Below are 18,841 nucleotides of genomic sequence, written 5' to 3' on the forward strand. Positions count from 1 at the left end.
AGGAAAATATGGGACTTGAGCGTATGTCCGGAATCGAATTCCGAGGTCCCAAGCCCGAGAAATGAATTTTCAAAGAAAATTATTTTTTTGAAACGGTTTAAAGGTTTTGGAAATGAATTTTGATTAGAACGTGTTGGTATCGGGCCCTTATCTTGGTTCTGACGCTCGGTACAGGTTTTATATATGATTTAAGATAACTCTGTGAAGTTTGGTAAGAAACGAAATCCGTTTGACGTGATTCGGACCTTAAATGCAAATTTGATGTTTAAAGGAGTTTTGAGAAATTTCATTGATCTTGAGGTCTAATTCGATGTTCATGATGTTATTTTGGTGATTTGATTATACAATAAGTCCATAGGATGTTTTTGAGGTTGTGTGTATATTTGGTTTGGAGCCCCGAGGGCTCGGGTGAGTTTTGGATAGGCCACGGGGTGAATTTTTAGACTCAGAAAGTTGCAGAAACTTTGCTGGTATGATGAGGCCTGCAGGCTTCGCAAATGCGAAACCAGCCCAGGCATGTCTTGCTCGCAAATGCGATTAGTCCTGTTTCAGCCTTGAGTAGCAAATGCGACTGCCCTCTCGCAAATTCCAACTCGCAAATGCGAGGGTCCCTTTCGCAAATGCGAAAGTCTAGCTTTCCTAAAGGGTTCGTAAATGCGAATCTTGTTTCACATTTTCAAACTTAGCAGAGGTCGGGGTTCGCAATTGCGAACCCCTATTCACATTTCCCATACCTGCGACCTGCTACTTTATACTAATGCATCAATAGGCATGAGTATACTATCACTAATAGTAAAACTAGATGACACATTGTAATATTAAACATACATCAACACCCAAATAAATTTTTTATCTTGGCAGCATGGATAAAATTTTATCATAACTCTCTGACTAATGGCTTAGCCGTTTGAATTCAAAATCTGCCAAGAAGAAAAAATCCTTTTCTGTTATGAATTAAGAGTAAAATTTGTACAAACTAACTTAAGAAAACAATAGTTAATACCAAACTATAAAAGTAAAAACTCACAAAATCAGCAAATTTCATTGAATATGAAAAGAAATACAAATAAACTCGTCTGTAAATTAAAATCTTGAGTTATTTATGTATTCAATCACATATGAAGATTTCTTACATAACTCATAAAGAAAAATACATTGTCAATGATAAATTTATATTGCCTAACACCCGTTCAAATTGTAACTGAAATCATAATAAATCTCTATCTAGACCCTAACAAAACAGTAATTAATGTGGATTAAATATATGCATAAGTTGAAGAAAATACAAAACAACTTGAATATCCACATTACATGGTAATGGAAAAGTTTAATAGCACTTCAAAATGTATGCACCTTTTCATCCTGAATAAGTAATTCAAGGGGCTGTCTAATTTATCACGATATGGAACGTGCTATATCTAACAACTCCAACCCATTTTGATACTCGATATTTCACTAATATAGTTAATGGTTGCAACCATATTTTGTAATTTCTAATTGATTGTAGGTTTGTTTATTATGAACTGTACGTAAGGTATTTTGTAGTAGGTCATATGATTAATATATTAAAAACTATAAGCAGCAAAACCCTAATTAAAAGAGATTTGTAATTGTATTTCCTTATAAAGATCAGTGCCAACTCTAATATGCAATATATAAAAAACAATTATTAAGTAAATACATAATTTTGAAGATTTTGCATAAGGAAAAAAATATTTAATACTAATTTCTTAGATAAATGAGTGATATCTCTAATAAGCAATTCATTAAAAAAAATCAATTATTAAGTAGATACACAAATCTGGAGAATGTTCAAAAGGAAAAAGTATTAATTTTATTTCCTTATATAATCAGTCATAGTTCTAATATACCATTCATAAAAAAGTATTTAATTATTAATCAGGGGAAAAAATGGAGGACATCATTCAGTGACCCCTTGATCGCCTCTAGAGAATGTTTCTTCAAAAGGAAAAGATATTTAGTAATATTTTCTTATATTAATCGATGACAATACTCTATGCAGTTTATAATTATTAATTAAATTAGATAAACAATTTGGAGAATGTTCAAAAGGAAAAGGTATTTAATATTATTTCCTTATATAACTCGGTAACAGCTCCAACACTTCTTTAACAAAAAAATTAATTAGTAATTAGATACAAAATTCTAGAGAATGTTCCTTCAAAAGGAAAAGATATTTAGTACTATTTAGTTATATAATTCGGTGACACTTTATGCAATTCAAAAAATCCAATTATTAATTTGATACAAAGGAATATCAATTAATAACTTTTATTAATGTTATAAATAGAATCCAACAAATTAAAGAATTATTATTTCACATTAAAATTAATGTGTAAGATACAAAATTAAATTTAATTGATTCTTTCTCAAAAAAGGATACCTACCATAACTGAATTATACACAAAATTTAATTAAAGATACTTATAGTAATGAATATTGTACACAAATAATATCAGATTCAAAGCTTGTACTAAATAAAGAATTATTAATTCAACTTAAAATAAGATACAAAACAAAAATTGAATTGATTTTTTCTCAAAAAAGGATACCAATCATAATTGAATTTTACACAAAAATTTAATTAAACATACCTACAGTAATGTATATTGTACCCAAATAAGATCAGATACAAAGTTTATTTGGTTATACACAAAACATTCTCTAGATACAAAATTATAGAAAATGTTTCTTCAAAAGAAAAAGATATTTAGTTAATTAAACATACTTACAGTAATGTATATTGTACCCAAATAAGATCAGATACAAAGTTTATTTGGTTATACACAAAACATTCTCTAGATACAAAATTATAAAGAATCAAAAAACAAAAAAGGAAAAGATATTTAATACTATTTATTTATACAATTCGGTGACACTTTATGCAATTCAAAAAATCCAATTATTAATTAGATACAAAAGAATATCAATTAATAACTTTTATTAATGTTATACAAATAGAATCCAACAAATTAAAGCTCAGATTAGCGGTGGATTTCCATTAATTATAAAACTTGATCAAATTAGCGATGGATTTCCATTAGTTACAAATATATAGATATAAATATAGATATTAAATATAAATATAAATATAGATATATAGATTAGATTTGTCTAATATCTATTTAGATTATGTATAAATTTATTAAAATACTTCCATTAATTATGTTTCCATTTATAATTTTTAATTATTAATGTTGCCTAAAAAAATTTCCAAATGGCTTCTTTTTAGCTTGCCACTTGGCTTAACCACATGCTTCACTATTCTCCTTTTAATATAATACAAGCTCGTTGTGGCCGTTCGCCGCCTGGGGAATGGATGTTATCGAATCAATCGAACCCGCCACATCAAACGGGCACAGGTTTATCCTAGTAGCAATTGATTATTTCACCAAATGGGTTGAAGCAGCATCTTACAGGGCAGTGACTAAGAAAGTCATGGCGGATTTCGTCCGCGACCGTATCATGTGTTGGTTCGAAATTCCAGAGTCAATCATTACTGATAATGGCTCTAACCTCAACAGTGATTTGATGAAATCTACGTGCGAAACCTTCAAAATCAAACACAAGAATTCTACAACCTACACCTCAGATGAACGGAGCCATACAGGCCACTAATAAGAATATCAAGAAGATACTAAGGAAAATGATAGAGAAGTATAAGCAGTGGCATGAGATGTTATCATTTGCTTTATTGGGGTATCACACCACAGTCCGCACATCAACTGGGGCGACTCCCTATATGCTGGTTTATGGTACAGAGGCGGTCATTCCTGCCGAGGTAGAAATTCCTTCCTTGAAGATCATACATGAAGCAGAACTTGACAATGCAGAATGGGTGAAGAGTCGTTATGAGCAACTAGCTCTTATAGATGGAAAAAGAATGAACACAGTTTGCCATGGTCAGCTTTATCAGAACAGAATGTCCAGAGCCTTCAACAAAAGAGTCAAGCCGAGACAGTTCACAACGGGGCAGCTAGTGTTAAAAAAGATTTTCTCGCATCAGGACGAGGCCAAAGGGAAGTTCTCTCCCAACTGGCAGGGTCCGTACATGGTCCACCGGGTTCTAACAGGAGGATGCCTCATACTTGCAGAAATGGACGGAGAAGTTTGGCCGAAGCCGATCAATTCAGATGCAGTGAAGCGATACTATATGTAACCTTTACGCTTTCCTTTATGATGTAACTTGAACTACGCCTAACCTAATTCCCGTTTAAGAGGGGATACGTAGGCAACCCTATGGGTTCGGTCACAATGCAATAAAATTTCCATTTCCCCGCTATTGAAAACTGGGTAGAATTTTGAGGAGGACCCTCAAAATTCCAAAGCCGATTCCAGCCATTTATCATTAACAACCGTCAGAAGCAGCAGCCCAGTAAATTGGGGCAGAATTTTGAGGGTGGAGCAAGAGAAGTTGTGATGTCTTGAACCACGTCGTAGTCGTAGGTTTATCTAAGGAAAACTATTCTCGATTATGTATTTATGTTATATTTTTTTTACTAAATCATGCATGTCTATTACCAAAGTTGCTTTGTTTAGCAATTCTACCCCAATTATACGCACAGTATCACCAGAACAGAGCCGAGAAAGTCAAGGAGAGCCAGTGGGAATACGAACTAACCTCTCCCCCTTTACAAAATTCACGATTTTCTTTGGATGCAGACACTTGAGTTGCAAAATCATCAAATATACTATACACTTATAAGACTCACATTACTCGAAAATACTACTCTCAGAACCGTCGCACTTACTAACAGCTGCTATTCGCACGCAATATCCCCAGCAGACACAGTATCCTCAGCAGTCGCAATATCGCAATCTACTATCAGCTAAGAAAACTCTATTGTCATTTGCCATTTTACTTCCTGCATAAGGCTACCATTCTTCCTTCCGAGGTTAAGCTCTACCTCCATCTGCATTCTCTGTATTGCATAAGACTAGTATTCTACCTTCCAAGACTAAGCTCTGTCTCCATCTGCATTCTCTACATTGCATAAGGCTACCATTCTGCCTTCCGAGGTTAAGCTCTACCTCCATCTGCATTCTCTGCATTGCATAAGGCTACCATTTTGCCTTCCGTGACTAAGCTCTGTCTCCATCTGCATTCTTTGCATTGCATAAGGCTACCATTCTGCCTTCCGAGTCTAAGCCCTGTCTCCATCTGCATTCCCTGCATTGCATAAGGCTACCATTCTGCCTTCCGAGGTTAAGCTCTACCTCCATCTGCATGGCTGAAAGATCGCCACTTTATTTATATCTTGCATGGCTGAAAGATCACCACTTCATTTACATCTTACATGGCTAAAATATCGCCACTTTATTTACATCCTGCATCGGCTAAAAGATTGCCGCTTTATTTACATCTGAATGGCTGAAATATCGCTGCTTCATTTATACCTTGCATCGGCTAAAAGATCGCCACTTATTGCATTTCATTGGCTGAAAGATCGCCACCTATTGCATCTCATGGGCTAAAAGATCGCCAAATTGTCCAAAGACGTCATTATTCAGAGGCACCATTTTCATAGCCCAAGAACGCCATTTCATGGCCTGATGACCCCTTTTATCTTTTGCATATCATTATTCAAAGGCATCATAGTTCGGAGGCATCATTATCATAGCCCGAGAACATCATTTCATGGCCTGCAAATCCTTATCATACGCTTCATGGCCCAGGACGTCATGGTCTGAGGACGTCATCATAACCGTCCAAAGACAACATTCATGGTCCGACGGGAACTTGCATCATATTTAATTTTTCGCACAACATACACTTGTGTTGCTTATTTGCAGGTAACCCGGCTAGCAACAGTCGTCTCATTAGGAGCGATCTCGCTCCAGTTCCCGCAGCCCTGTTAGACTTTAACCATCCATCCCAACCTAAATATCGCGTCCGTCTTTGAAGAAATCTCCATCGGCATATTCCGCCGATGGATCCTGAACTACGTATGGCCTATTTCCTGTAAGACCAGGAATATGTAGGCAGCTCAGGAACCAGAGCCCGGTCAAGTTCTTCAAACCATTTCGTTCGGTCAAATTGGTCATCATATCTTTACCCGACAATCCTTTCATCCTTCCTGGGTAAAGAGGGGCAGCTGTTGATACCCAATTTTTTCCTATGTATTTTTACATACAAATACTATATATATATATATATATATATATATATATATATATATATATATATATATATATATATATATATATATGCATATATAAGTTTGTCCAAGTGTTTCAATAATTTTCCTAATTTTTAAAAGAATTTTAAATTGATTTATTGCCCATTTTAGCAGTACAAAAACCAATAATTATTCCCAAAATTATCATTTTTGGTGAATAATTTACTTTATTCTCATATTTATACTAACATATAGCTAGGATAATTTTTATACATTTTTTACAAATTTATTTGGTATTTTAAAAGCTAAATTGCATATAATTATAATGTTAGCCTATTTTAAGATTAATAGCATTTTATAATTATGAAATTGGTTCCAATATTTTTAAATTAATATTTATATATTATTAATTGACTTAGTACCTTTAATTTATTTTCAGAAGTTGTTTTACTATTTTCGTAAAATAAAAAGGAAAATATTGGTTATTTAAAATCTGGCCCCATTTTATTTAAATATGTATTTTTAAATGTGTATTTTTTTTATTTTTCATAAATAAGATTTCAATTTCGTGGTATTCTCCATAGTTTGAGTATTCTCAACATAGTTTTAAGAACTTTCTAATCTCAAATTCAAATAGTCTTTCCCTTTCTTTCTAATAGTAATTTTTTAATAATTTAATATAATTTTGCTTTTTTAAAATCTAATATATAATTTTATTACGTTTTATGTGGCTTTTCATTAATTTGTAACTTTATCTAACATCATTATCACTACTATTCTTTATATAATATAAATAAATATATATAATTTTTTGTAATCATAAAATAAATATTTATATTGTTTTAAAAATATTTCTAGAAAATTTTAATTTTTTTAAGGTTTAATAATATTTTTAAGTATTGTATATTTACATTTATTTTATTTTTTTAACTTATGATTTACAAATTTCCTCACATTATCTCTAATTTATTTTATTATTCAATATTTTAGTTTTTGAATTTATCTATTAGACTTGAGTTATGTGGACTTATCCATATTATGACTTTTCTCATCATAATATAAAATATTTTCTCATCTCTAATTTAAATAAATTTTACCCTTTTCTCTATGATAAAAAATCTGAATTTTTATTTTTTATCTATTTATTAATATATATATAATTTTTTGTAATCATAAAATAAATATTATTTTGTTTTTAAAATATTTCTCAAAAATTTAAATTTTTAAAGTATTGTATATTTACATTTATTTTATTTTCTAAACTTATGGTTTATAAATTTCCTCACATTATCTCTAATTTATTTTTATTATTCAATATTTTAGTTTTTGATTTTATTTATTAGACTTGTGTTATGACTTATCCATATTATGACTTTTCTTATCATAATATAAAAAAATTTCTTATCTCATATTTAAATAATTTTTACCCTTTTCTGTATGATAAAAAATCTGAATTTTAATTTTTTTCTCTATTTATTCTTTATTTTTAATATTATATTATTCAATAAGTAATTTTATTACATTGTCATGTGAATTTATATTACCTTGTTTGAATTTAATATCTATTTCTACCACACTCATTCTAATATAATATTGATAAAAATTTAAAAACTTTCTCATCTCAAATTCAAATAATTTTTATCATTCTATTTTCTAATTTGGACCGCATTTTAAAAAAGTATGTTATGCTTTCAAATTTAAACTAACTGCACTCAATTCAAATATTAATCATAGAAAAATATTTTCTTAATTATTTGAACACATTATATCTAAATGTTGCAGTAATATTTACGTATAAAATATTCGTTTGCATGATTTATCAATATTAATATGACTTTGTTATTCTTGTTATTAAACTATTTTTTCTTGATTATTTAATTTTTTTACCTTATAAATAATTTGTTTACTTTATGTAAGATCGTAATTTGCTGCTTGAATTTATTTAATTTTTAAACTCAATAAATTTTTAATATCGTAAGTAAAATTTTAGTTTTATTTATAGCTCCAAAGTACAAATAGTCATAGCTTATCTCAATTTATGTCTTTCTATATTTTTTTATTTTTTTTATTCTAGTTTTTTAATTATTTTTATACCTCCATATTTCTAGCTAATATAGAAGAAAATCTCTCTCTCTCTCTCTCTCTATATATATATATATATATATAAAGATTTGAATTTGTCTAAGATCTATTTGGATTATGTATAAGATTCATTAAACTACTTTCATTAATTATGTTTTTATTTATAATTTTTAATTATTAATGTTGTCCTAAAATTGTCAAGTGACTTCATTTTAGCTTGCCACTTGGCTTAACCACAATGCATACTACTCTCCTTTTAATATAATATAATATAATATAGATAGTTAATACTTTACAAATATATATAAGTTTTTTCTTATCTTTTAAATAACTTTATACTTTATCTAAGATCTTATTTTACTGCTTGAATTTTTTTAATTTTTGAAGTCAATAAATATTTAATATCTTAAGTAAGTTTTATTTTATATTTTAACTTACTTCAAAGTATAAATAGTCATAGGTTATCTCAATTTACGTCTTTCTATATTTTTTATTTTTTTCTATTTTAGTTTTTTAATTAATTTTTACCTTCATATTTCTAGCTAATTTAGAAGAAAATCTATGAGTGAATCAATATATATAAAGAGAGAGAGAGAGATTAGATTTGTCTACGATATATTTAGATTATGTATAAGATTCATTAACTACTTCCTTTAATTATGTTTCCATTTATAATTTCTAATAATCAATGTTGTCCTACAATTGCCAAGTGACTTCATTTTAGCTTGCCACTTGGCTTAACCACAATGCATACTACTCTCCTTTTAATATAATATAGATAGATTATTATCGGTATATATTTTGCGCGTGATCGATAGTGTAATTTTTTTATACTAATAGTACATATAACATAATCTAATACGAGACTGGTCCCAGGTGGAGTTCTTGGACTCAGGGGCGTATGTAGTATTAAAGTAACAAGTTTAAGTGGACCCATAACTTTCGATGCAGAACATAAATTTTATGTGTAAAAATCTACTAAAATTACATCAAATAGTAGATATGAGCCCAAAGCTTTAAAAAATTAATAAGCTCAAAACTAAAAATTTAAAAAATTAAACCCATAAAATTTGTATTCTTATCCGCCTTTGCTTAGCCTATTTTTAGTAGGGGTGCTTATTGGGCGGATCGGGCGGATAATTACATTTAACGGTTCGGCTTGTTGGTTATCGGATTATAAATATAATAATCCGCTAGCCATCCAATAAGACAATGGGCGGATTGGTATCGAGTTAATGATTATCATGCGATTATCGGGCGGTTTATCGGCTAAACCAAATAGAATTTTTTTGAACAATCATATCAAACGGGTGAAAATAAAAATAAAAAGTCTACCTTGACTCTACTCTCTGGTGATAAAGTCTACCCGTTTCGTGGAAAGATGCTGCCTTGAATCCATCGAGAGATTGCGATACGGTTTTTGTTCTTATATTATTCGATCCATCAAAGTCAGAGTCACAGTATGCAGACAATGGATTTGCATTTTGTGCTGGCATAAAGAGTCCTAGCCCAGGAGCCCATTTTATGTACCTCACAACCCTCAAGGCTGCTTCTATGTGAGACACCTTAGGACTATGCATATACTGACTCAAGACTTGAACCACAAAGGCTATGTCTGGTCTGGTCATAGTCAAGTAAAGTAGCCTCCCTACAAGCCTTTGATAGCTGCATGGATCCTTGAGTGTTGCATCTGTTGCTTCTGAGTTTCATATGCATGCTACAACCTTGTCATACTCATAAGAGGTTATTTTCTGATTCAGCTCAAGGGGTGTGCTTGCTGGCTTAGCTCCCCCTAGCCCTGACTCAGAGATGAGTTCCAGGGCATATTTTCTTTGAGACATAACTATACCTTCTTTTGATCTAGCAACTTCAATGCCCAGAAAGAACTTCAGAACCTAGATCTTTCATCTTAAAGTTTCTCTGCAAATCTGCTTTTGTCCGGTTCAATAGCACCACATTGTTGCCTGTGATTAGTAGATCATCCACATAAACCAACACCACAACTAAATCAGTGCTGAGGTGTATAAGTGTACTTTGATGAATAATACCCATGGATGACAATAAACTGTGAACTTCATGATTAAAGAATTCACTACCATTATCAGTTCTAAGAGTCTTAACTGATGTAGAGAACACATTCTTCACCTTTGTTAGAAAATCTTTCGGAATAACCAATGTATCAGACTTAGAGACAAGTAAGAAAATCCAGGTAAACCTAGAATAGTCATCGACAATAGTAACAAAGAACTTTTTACTGTCATATGTAGGTACCCTATAGGGCCCCATACATCACAATTAACCAGTTCAAAAACAACATTAGAGGTAGCAGTACTTAGTTTGTAAGGTAACTTTGTTTGCTTGGCTAAAGGACATACAAGTTCAGTGTGTATGACTGTCCTTCAGATTACTTAGAGTTGTGTACTTCTTGATTACATCTATAGGTGTATGACCCAACCTTCTATGCTAAAGTACACTAGATTTAGAATGTTCATTATCCATACAAGCAAATTTATTCCCAGATATAGCAGATTTATGTACAGATTTCACCTCAGACACTTGTTGAGGAGTTGTTTTATTCGTTAGTTGAGCTGGATCATGATTGAATATATCACCTAGTAAGCAGTAGATACAACCCCTTATCCTTCTTACCAATCTCTTTCACCTGACCACTGTAAAGATCCTAGAAGATACAGAAGTTAGGGGAAAATGCCACAAAACACTGTAACTCCTTGGCCAATTTAGACCTAGACAACAGACTGTATTTAAACTCTGGTATGTACATTACATTATTGATATCCTCTCGTTAAACACACTTGTTTTTCCTATATGTGAAATAGAGGCAACATTTCTTGCAGGAAAGTGAAGCTTACTTCCCTTTTGAGGTGAAACTAACTGATAGGAACTTAACATCTCTAATGTGGATGTCATATAATTTGAAGCTCCGGAGTCTTTTATCCAATTGTGGTTAACATGATTGGATAATAGAGCTATCAGTTTACTTGCAGTTGAAGCTCTGGTAGAAGGACCTTCATCTGCCCCTTGTAACTGAACTATCTGTTGATATTGCTCATGAGTAAAGTAAGGAGTTAGTGCTTATTGCCGAGTCTGAAATCAAGTTGGTAAGCCATGATCTGCATTTGTTGAGGCATATGCTGAAATCCAGGTGAAGAAGACACTTGCATTTGTTGCTGTCCACCTATTATTCCTTCTCCTCTGCCTTGTATATCTCCAAATTGTATTTGCATCTGAGTATTTTGCATAGTAGGACTGTAGTTGGGAGCAGTGCTAACATAATTAGCATATACTCCTAAGTTGCCCCCTTCTTCTTTGTCTTAAAATTGGACTTGAAGTCTTGAGGATATCTATTAGCTTGAAATAGTTCTCCTTGGTGTGGCCTTTGTAGTTGCAGTACTCGCAAATCACTATCTTCTTATGAGCTCTGAACTGTCCAGTACCAGGATTTGGATTTTTGTTGCCATACATAGCAGTACTGACACCAATTTCTGTCACTTGCACCATTTGAGTGAAGTTTGCCAGATTTCTTTGGCTTTCCACATCTATAAGTAGAGAATATGCCTTGTTAATACTAGGCACTGGTGTCATTATCATGATTTAGCTTTGAGCTTGAGTATAAGAGTCATTCAGTCCCATGAGAAACCGAAGTAACCTATGATACTCAAAATGCTTAGCATATTTTTTTTGATTCTGGGCAGGGACAACCAGGACAGGGCATGAGTGCATCAAACTCATCTCATAGATCCCTTAATTTAGAGAAATAGTCAGCCATATTCATTGTTCCTTGTGTTAATGTGTGAATCTCTCTATGCAGGTATAGAACCGTAGATCCTTTCACTTTATCAAACCTCTTCAGATCTTCCCACACATTATGAGCATTAGAAGCATATACTACCGTACTCAATAGTCTTGGGCGCACAACATTCATAATCCAAGAGAGTACTACAACATTTACCTTTTCCCATTGCTCATGAAATTCAAGCTCAAACTTAGATTTTGGGTATCGACCATCCATAAAACCTAGTTTACTTTTACCTAACAGACCTATTCTCATCGATCGACTCCACAAAGTATCATTATCTGAGCCTGTTAGCTGAAGAGAAATGAGTGAGCTACCTGGAGTATATTGGTCGGTTGAAGGAATAGAGGATGATTATGATCAATTGTAGGGAAAATAGCAAGTGCCACTGGTACATTCACATGTCTCAATGTACTCTTGCTGGTTTTGTCTCCTGTCTCCATTGATGAAGCTTTTCAGTTGATCAAATTGAAAACCCTAGCTCAGACGTATTGTTACATTCAGACACTTTAGTTGAATTATAGTAACACACATACACACAATTGAGCGAGGAAATAGACTGAGATCGTCACCACGAGATCTAATACCATGTTAGCTTCCATAGCTATGGAAGCTCTTAGCTGGAGGCTTGACTTGGAGAGGAAGCAAAGAGGAAAACTCAGAGAAACATAGTTATTGTTTTAAGAAGAGAAGAAATGAAATTGTGTTTACAAAGAAGTAACTATAGTGTATTAATACAACTAATTAGTTACTAACTTCTTAACTACCTTTCTAACTAATCATACTAATAAGTTTAGCTGACTATAGTTGTAAAGACCCGACCGGTCGTTTTGGGCTTTTGCACTTTGCTCTCCAGTTCTCGGGCATGACTTGCCCGATGTGGTGTATTAGGACTTATGTAAATTGTTGGCGTTGGGTTTCAGGTTAATCAGAATGAATCTGGAAGAACAGTCTCAATTGAAAGCATAGAATTTGAAAGGTTTGATCAAGATTTGACTTGTTTGTATTTGATCTCGGATTAAAATTATTTTTTTTATGATTTGGTTAGCTCCGTTAGGTGATTTGGGACTTAGAAGCATGATCAGAATGCATGTTGGAAGTCCGTGGCAGGCTTAGGCTTGAATTGGCGAAATTGAGATTTCGGCATTTTTTGGTTGATAGGTGAGATTTTGATATGAAGGTCGGAATGAAATTCCGAGAGTTGCAGTAGCTTTGTTGTGTCATTTGGGATGTGTGTGAAAAATTTCAGGCCATTCGGACGAGATTTGATAGACTTTTTGATCGAAAGCATAATTTAAGAGTTCTTGGAGTTCTTAGGCTTGAATCCTATGTTAAATTAGTGATTTGATGTTGTTGTGAGCGTTCCGAAGTTTTGAACGATGTCATGGGATGTGTTGGTACAATTGGTTTGAAGTTCCGGGTAGGTTCCGGGATGTTTTAGGCCGAAAATCATAGCTGTAGCAGGTTCAGAAGGGTTGCAGGCCTCAGAACTCACCCGTGAGGTCCGCACAAAATGAAGTGTGTCCACCGTGAGTGCTGTGCGGACCGCACAAAATGGTGTGCAGCCGTGGTAGGTGTTGTGCGGACCGCACAAAATGGTGTGCGGCCGCGGTGAAGAACATTTCATTGGTTCTACTTCGGAAGCTCATATCTTTTGACCCACAAGGAATTTTGAGATAATTCAAAAATGGAAGTTGTAGCACTTCGTGTCTAGTTTCCATAAAGGTAAAGATATCACAATTTGAACATCTGTAGAGAAAGTTATATCCACAATACTAAAGCCTGTCACTGCAGAGGAAAACCTGTGCAGCCGCGGTCGTGTTTGTGCGGACCGCAGTGGTTTTATGCAGACCACGGTTGTTTTTGTGTGGTACGCGGAGGTGGAAATCAGTGGAGTACTCTATAAATACGAGGTTTTTGGTTTTATTTGATATTTTGACCTAGAGAGCTCGGATTTTGGCGATTTTTCGAAGGTTTTTCAAGAAATTCATCGGGGTAAGTGATTCTAACTCAGATTTGGCTAGAGTACATGAATCTATCATTGAATTCATCATTTAATTCGTGATTTGGTATGGAATTTGAGAAGAAAATTGTGAAATCTTTCAAAAATGTAAAATGATGATTTGAAGGACCAAATGGTATCGGAATTGGATAATTTTCGTATGGTTAGACTCTTGAGAGTATAAGGATTATAGTTTTGTGATTTTTTGTCAAATTCCGAGATGTGGGCCCGGGGGTCGGGTTTGACCAATTTCGGAAATTTTGTGGTAATTTGATTAATTTCGAGTGGGCTTTGTTCCCTTAGCACATTTTGATGGTTTTGTACTGATTTCGGCTAGATTTGGAGCATCTGGAGGCCGATTCGAGAGGCAAAGGCATCGCGGGCTAGAGTTCGGACCGGATAGAGGTGAGTAATGATTGTAAATGATGTTCTGAGGGTTTGAAACCCCGAATTGCACATCGTAGTGCTATATTAAGGTGAGGCATACGCGCGATGACGAGCGTGTAGTCATGCACTATTGGGGATTGTGACTTGGTCCGTCCGGATTGATGATTTTACCGCATATCTGATTGAAAACTATCTGCTATCATTATTATTTGGGCTGATTGCCATATTTGGGCTTTGTGCCAACTATTTGTATCTTTCGGGGATTTTTATTACTATTTCCTCACTGCTTTGACTTATTAATCGAACTCAGTCATGCTATTTTCTACTATTTTACCACTCAACCATTTTTATTCCTTTTTGAGACTTAAATGATATTTTAAATGATGTTTTGGGCTGAGAAATACTGTTTTACTAATGCCAGAGGGGCTTGTGAGTATTTTTTACTGAGTAAGGCCGAGGGCCTAGTTGTGAGGAAACACTGATACTGATTGAGGCCGAGGGCCTGAGATATGTACGCTACAAAGTGGCTTGTTGATATTGTTTATGAGGCATAGGGCCTAAGATACATATATACACCACGAGGTGACTTGATTGATATGAGGCCGAGGGCCTAGATTTTATGCCACGAGATGACTTGATATTGCGCTTGGGCCGTAAGGATATAGCCCGAGGGGCTGATATTGTTCTATGTGATAGCCCGAGGAGCTGATACTATTCTATGTGATAGCCCGAGGGGTTGGTATTGTTCTATGTGATTGTCCGTGGGGCTGTTATTGTTCTGAGATATTGCCCGAGGGGAGGAGTTGTTGACATTGTGCCCGAGGGGCGAACCTTTATATGTTTATCTTTCATATTTACTGGTCATTTTACCTGTTAAACTATGGTATTTGTGCCCGAGAGGCGGATTTCTGTGCTTATCTGCACTAACTGTTTTTGGCATTCATTTGCGTAATTGTTGGAAAAGTCATTTTCAAAGAAGTTTAAACTGAGACAAAATATTCTAAAGAGATTTTATAGCTTCACTGCTTTCTTACTGGTTTTGGACTGCTTCTATATAACATCTTGATATGTTTTACGTGATTTCTTGCCTTCAGTCTCTATTTACATTTGTTACTCACTGAGTTGGAGTACTCACTTTACTCCCTGCACCTTGTATGCAGATTCAGGTATTTATGTAACCGGTAGCGGGTTTTGGCTGATCGGAGGCAAAGTCATCGGAGTTTAGCAAGGTAGTTGTCGGCGTTCGCAGCACTACTTCTCTCTCTCTCTCTCTCTCTCTCTCTCTCTCTCTCCATTTGATTAGTCTGTATTTCTATACTTCAGACTTTCAGTTGTATTTATACCCTAGTAGATGCTCGTGACTTGTGACACCCCGGTTAGGGATGTGTTGGGTTGTATATCCGCTACTTATTATCATTAAGTCATGTTTAGACTGCTCTTATATTGCTTAACTGTTTTAAAAAGTGAATTGGGTCTAATTGGTTGACCTTGTCTTCACGAGAGGCGCCGTCACGACCGGATTTGGGGTTAGGGTTGTGACAATAGTTTAGTAGTTCCACTTTTCTCATCAAGGTTTTACTGAGGCAAGATTGTTCTATTGTTTTTGCTTGCTATAAAGTATAGGTAAATGCAACTTCTTGAATCATGTGAATTCGTGATCTAACTCTTTTAATTTCTTTTGTTGCGTTTCTTTTTACGTGTATACAGTTGAAACTAAATTATCAAGTTGCAAAATGCCAGTACATTAACTCAATATAATCTTTTCAAGTAGAATCTTTGAAACTTTCAAAAAGAGTTGTTTCGGACTCATATCTTCAGAGTTAACGTTATATTATATCAACTCCGTCTTTTTCCTTTTTCTTATACTTTTTTTTGGATGATCTTAATTATATGATATGCTTCATACGGAGTTAATTATTGCAAATTGTTAATCAACAATAGCGTCCTTTTTGTACTTGGTCTATCAGATTAATATTTGGACACATGCAAACGTAAAAAATTGAAAGTCCTGGTAAATACTATACTTTACAACGAGTTAAAAAGAATTCGATCATTGGAATGGATGGAAAATATGAAAACCATAATTTTCATGCTCTCTGACAGAGACGGAGCTATCATGTATATTAGAATGGATTCACCTGAATTCAATTATTTATTTATTTATTTATTTATACCATGTATATGTATTAAGAAATTCATTAAATATCCATAAATACTTGATTGTGAATGTTATTGTATAATAATTTGGGTATCTATATGAACCCATAAACATCAAATCTTATTTATGCCTATGCTTTTTTGGGTGAACGAAATTATTACAAGCAGAATAATGGAACGTCGTAAATGCTAGCTGAATATTTTAAAATTTTATTTTATTTTCTGAGATTTTGTTATTAATTAAGCGACATTGGTGAAGAACTTATCCTATTAATTAGCTGAAAGAGACTCTCCCAAGATAACCGAATTTTCGTCATTTTTGAACTCTCGATACAGTTGTTAAATCATATTATTCCTGTAAATATTCTTATTACGCATTCTATCATACATAAATTTTCACGTAATTTAAAAAATAATATTCTATGAGAAATTAAAATAACAACTGAACAAGGTATAAAATAATGTTCTTTATATAATAATTAATTGTCCCAACTAGCCAATTTTATATTATGACTAATTCTTCCTTCAAGCCAACCAAACGGGCCCTAAGTGTGTTTGTGCATGGACATCCACCAACATATAGGAACGCCATTAAGTGTTGTGATGAAATGATAAATGTGTTTTTATTTTTAATCAGAGGTTTCGTCTTCAAATTTAAAAATATTGCAATCGTCTTGTGAATCAAATCCCATAGTGAAATTTTATGGCACGATATTGAATTAATCGAGTCAATAAATACTAACCATCGAATGGTTAAAAAAGAATATCGTACTGGAATTCTGTGACACCCATGATGACTGGCAGACAGATGATGGTGGGTTGATGATAGACTATAATTACGTATTTTAGTCGCTTATTACACTCTAATTTACTGCACTTTAATTGAGTTTGAGCTTTAATCGCTAGTGTCTTGCGCTAACTGTGTGTTTTATGCCTTATAGGAGTGATTCTGAGCTATATAGATATTATGGAATGAATTCAAGTGATTTGGAGCTTTGAAGTCTGAGTAAAAGTCCAAGGAATTAAGCCGGGATCATGTCAGGGGTCAACTTTGATAGTTAAGAACAAACGAAGTCTCGAGTAGGCATATTGTGTACTATCTAGTTAAATGCACATAACCTTTTGTTCAGAACTCCATTTGGGCTCCAAAATATATGGTTGGAAAGCTAACTTAAAGAGCTACAAATTTCGTGTTTTACGTTTCTCCAAATTACAAACGGAACAGAGTGAAAAGTGTGCGTCAATAGCGCGGCCGCGCTCAGGCCGTGCTTGTCAGGGAGAATACTAGGAAATATGCGCGGCCACTAGCGCGGCCACGAGCACGGCTGCACTAGTCAAACCCGGAAAAAAGTGTCATTTTTCACATTGGAGAAGGTATAATTGTTTGGGCCCAACCCTACTTGGTATATATATATGAAAAAACGGTATTTTGAAAGGTTGGACAGATTTGAGACACAGATTTGACCTAAAGAGGCACAGACACAATAAGAGCAAGGCGGGGAATTCTTCTATGAGTTTTTCCTTCCTCGTCCTATTTTTCATTGATGGTTATGACTTTTAGTATTGTAGATTTACATACTATTATGAATAGCTAATTTGTTATCTAGAGTTTTGATGGAACCTTTTGTAGGATAAATTCTTGTTATGTTTTTATATAATTGAGTCGTAGCTTTTCTCTATTTGCTCAACTACGTTTATATTGTGGTTGGTTGAAGAGCTCTCAATTAGCTGTGCCTATTTAGTATGTATTACTCGGGAGAGAGTGCATATTTAGGTAGTTGTTGAACAACATCACTCCCTACGTATGTGAGGAATCAATAACCAAGGGTTTAAAGGTGAGATTAGGGATAACGAAACCTTGGGTGCGATCTAAGTGAGCTGTAATTAAAGCCAGCTAGCGTAACTCGGGAGAGTATGTCTAATAAATTGTAGTAATTACTCGGGAGAGAATTACAACACGCAGAGCACTCATGATCGGTAGAGAATACTTAGACGAAATTATGGAAGCCATAGTGGGAAGGATTCTGACAATTGGGGAATTCATAACTCTAGACCTCCTTAATCTTGTCTCTAACCCTTATCTGTAGTTGTTAATTTACTATTTTAATTTGTTAGTTAGTTAGTTAAACACAAGAATCTTAATATCTATAAATTAGGAATTTTTCAAGCTTGAATTCTTGGTAATAATGAACAACTATAGCTAAGCCTTAGTTCTCTGTGGGATTCGACTCCAGACTTGTAAACCGGATTATATTTGCA

The sequence above is a fragment of the Nicotiana sylvestris genome, chromosome 10, assembly GCF_000393655.2.
Source record: "Nicotiana sylvestris chromosome 10, ASM39365v2, whole genome shotgun sequence".
Taxonomy (NCBI): Eukaryota; Viridiplantae; Streptophyta; class Magnoliopsida; order Solanales; family Solanaceae; genus Nicotiana; species Nicotiana sylvestris.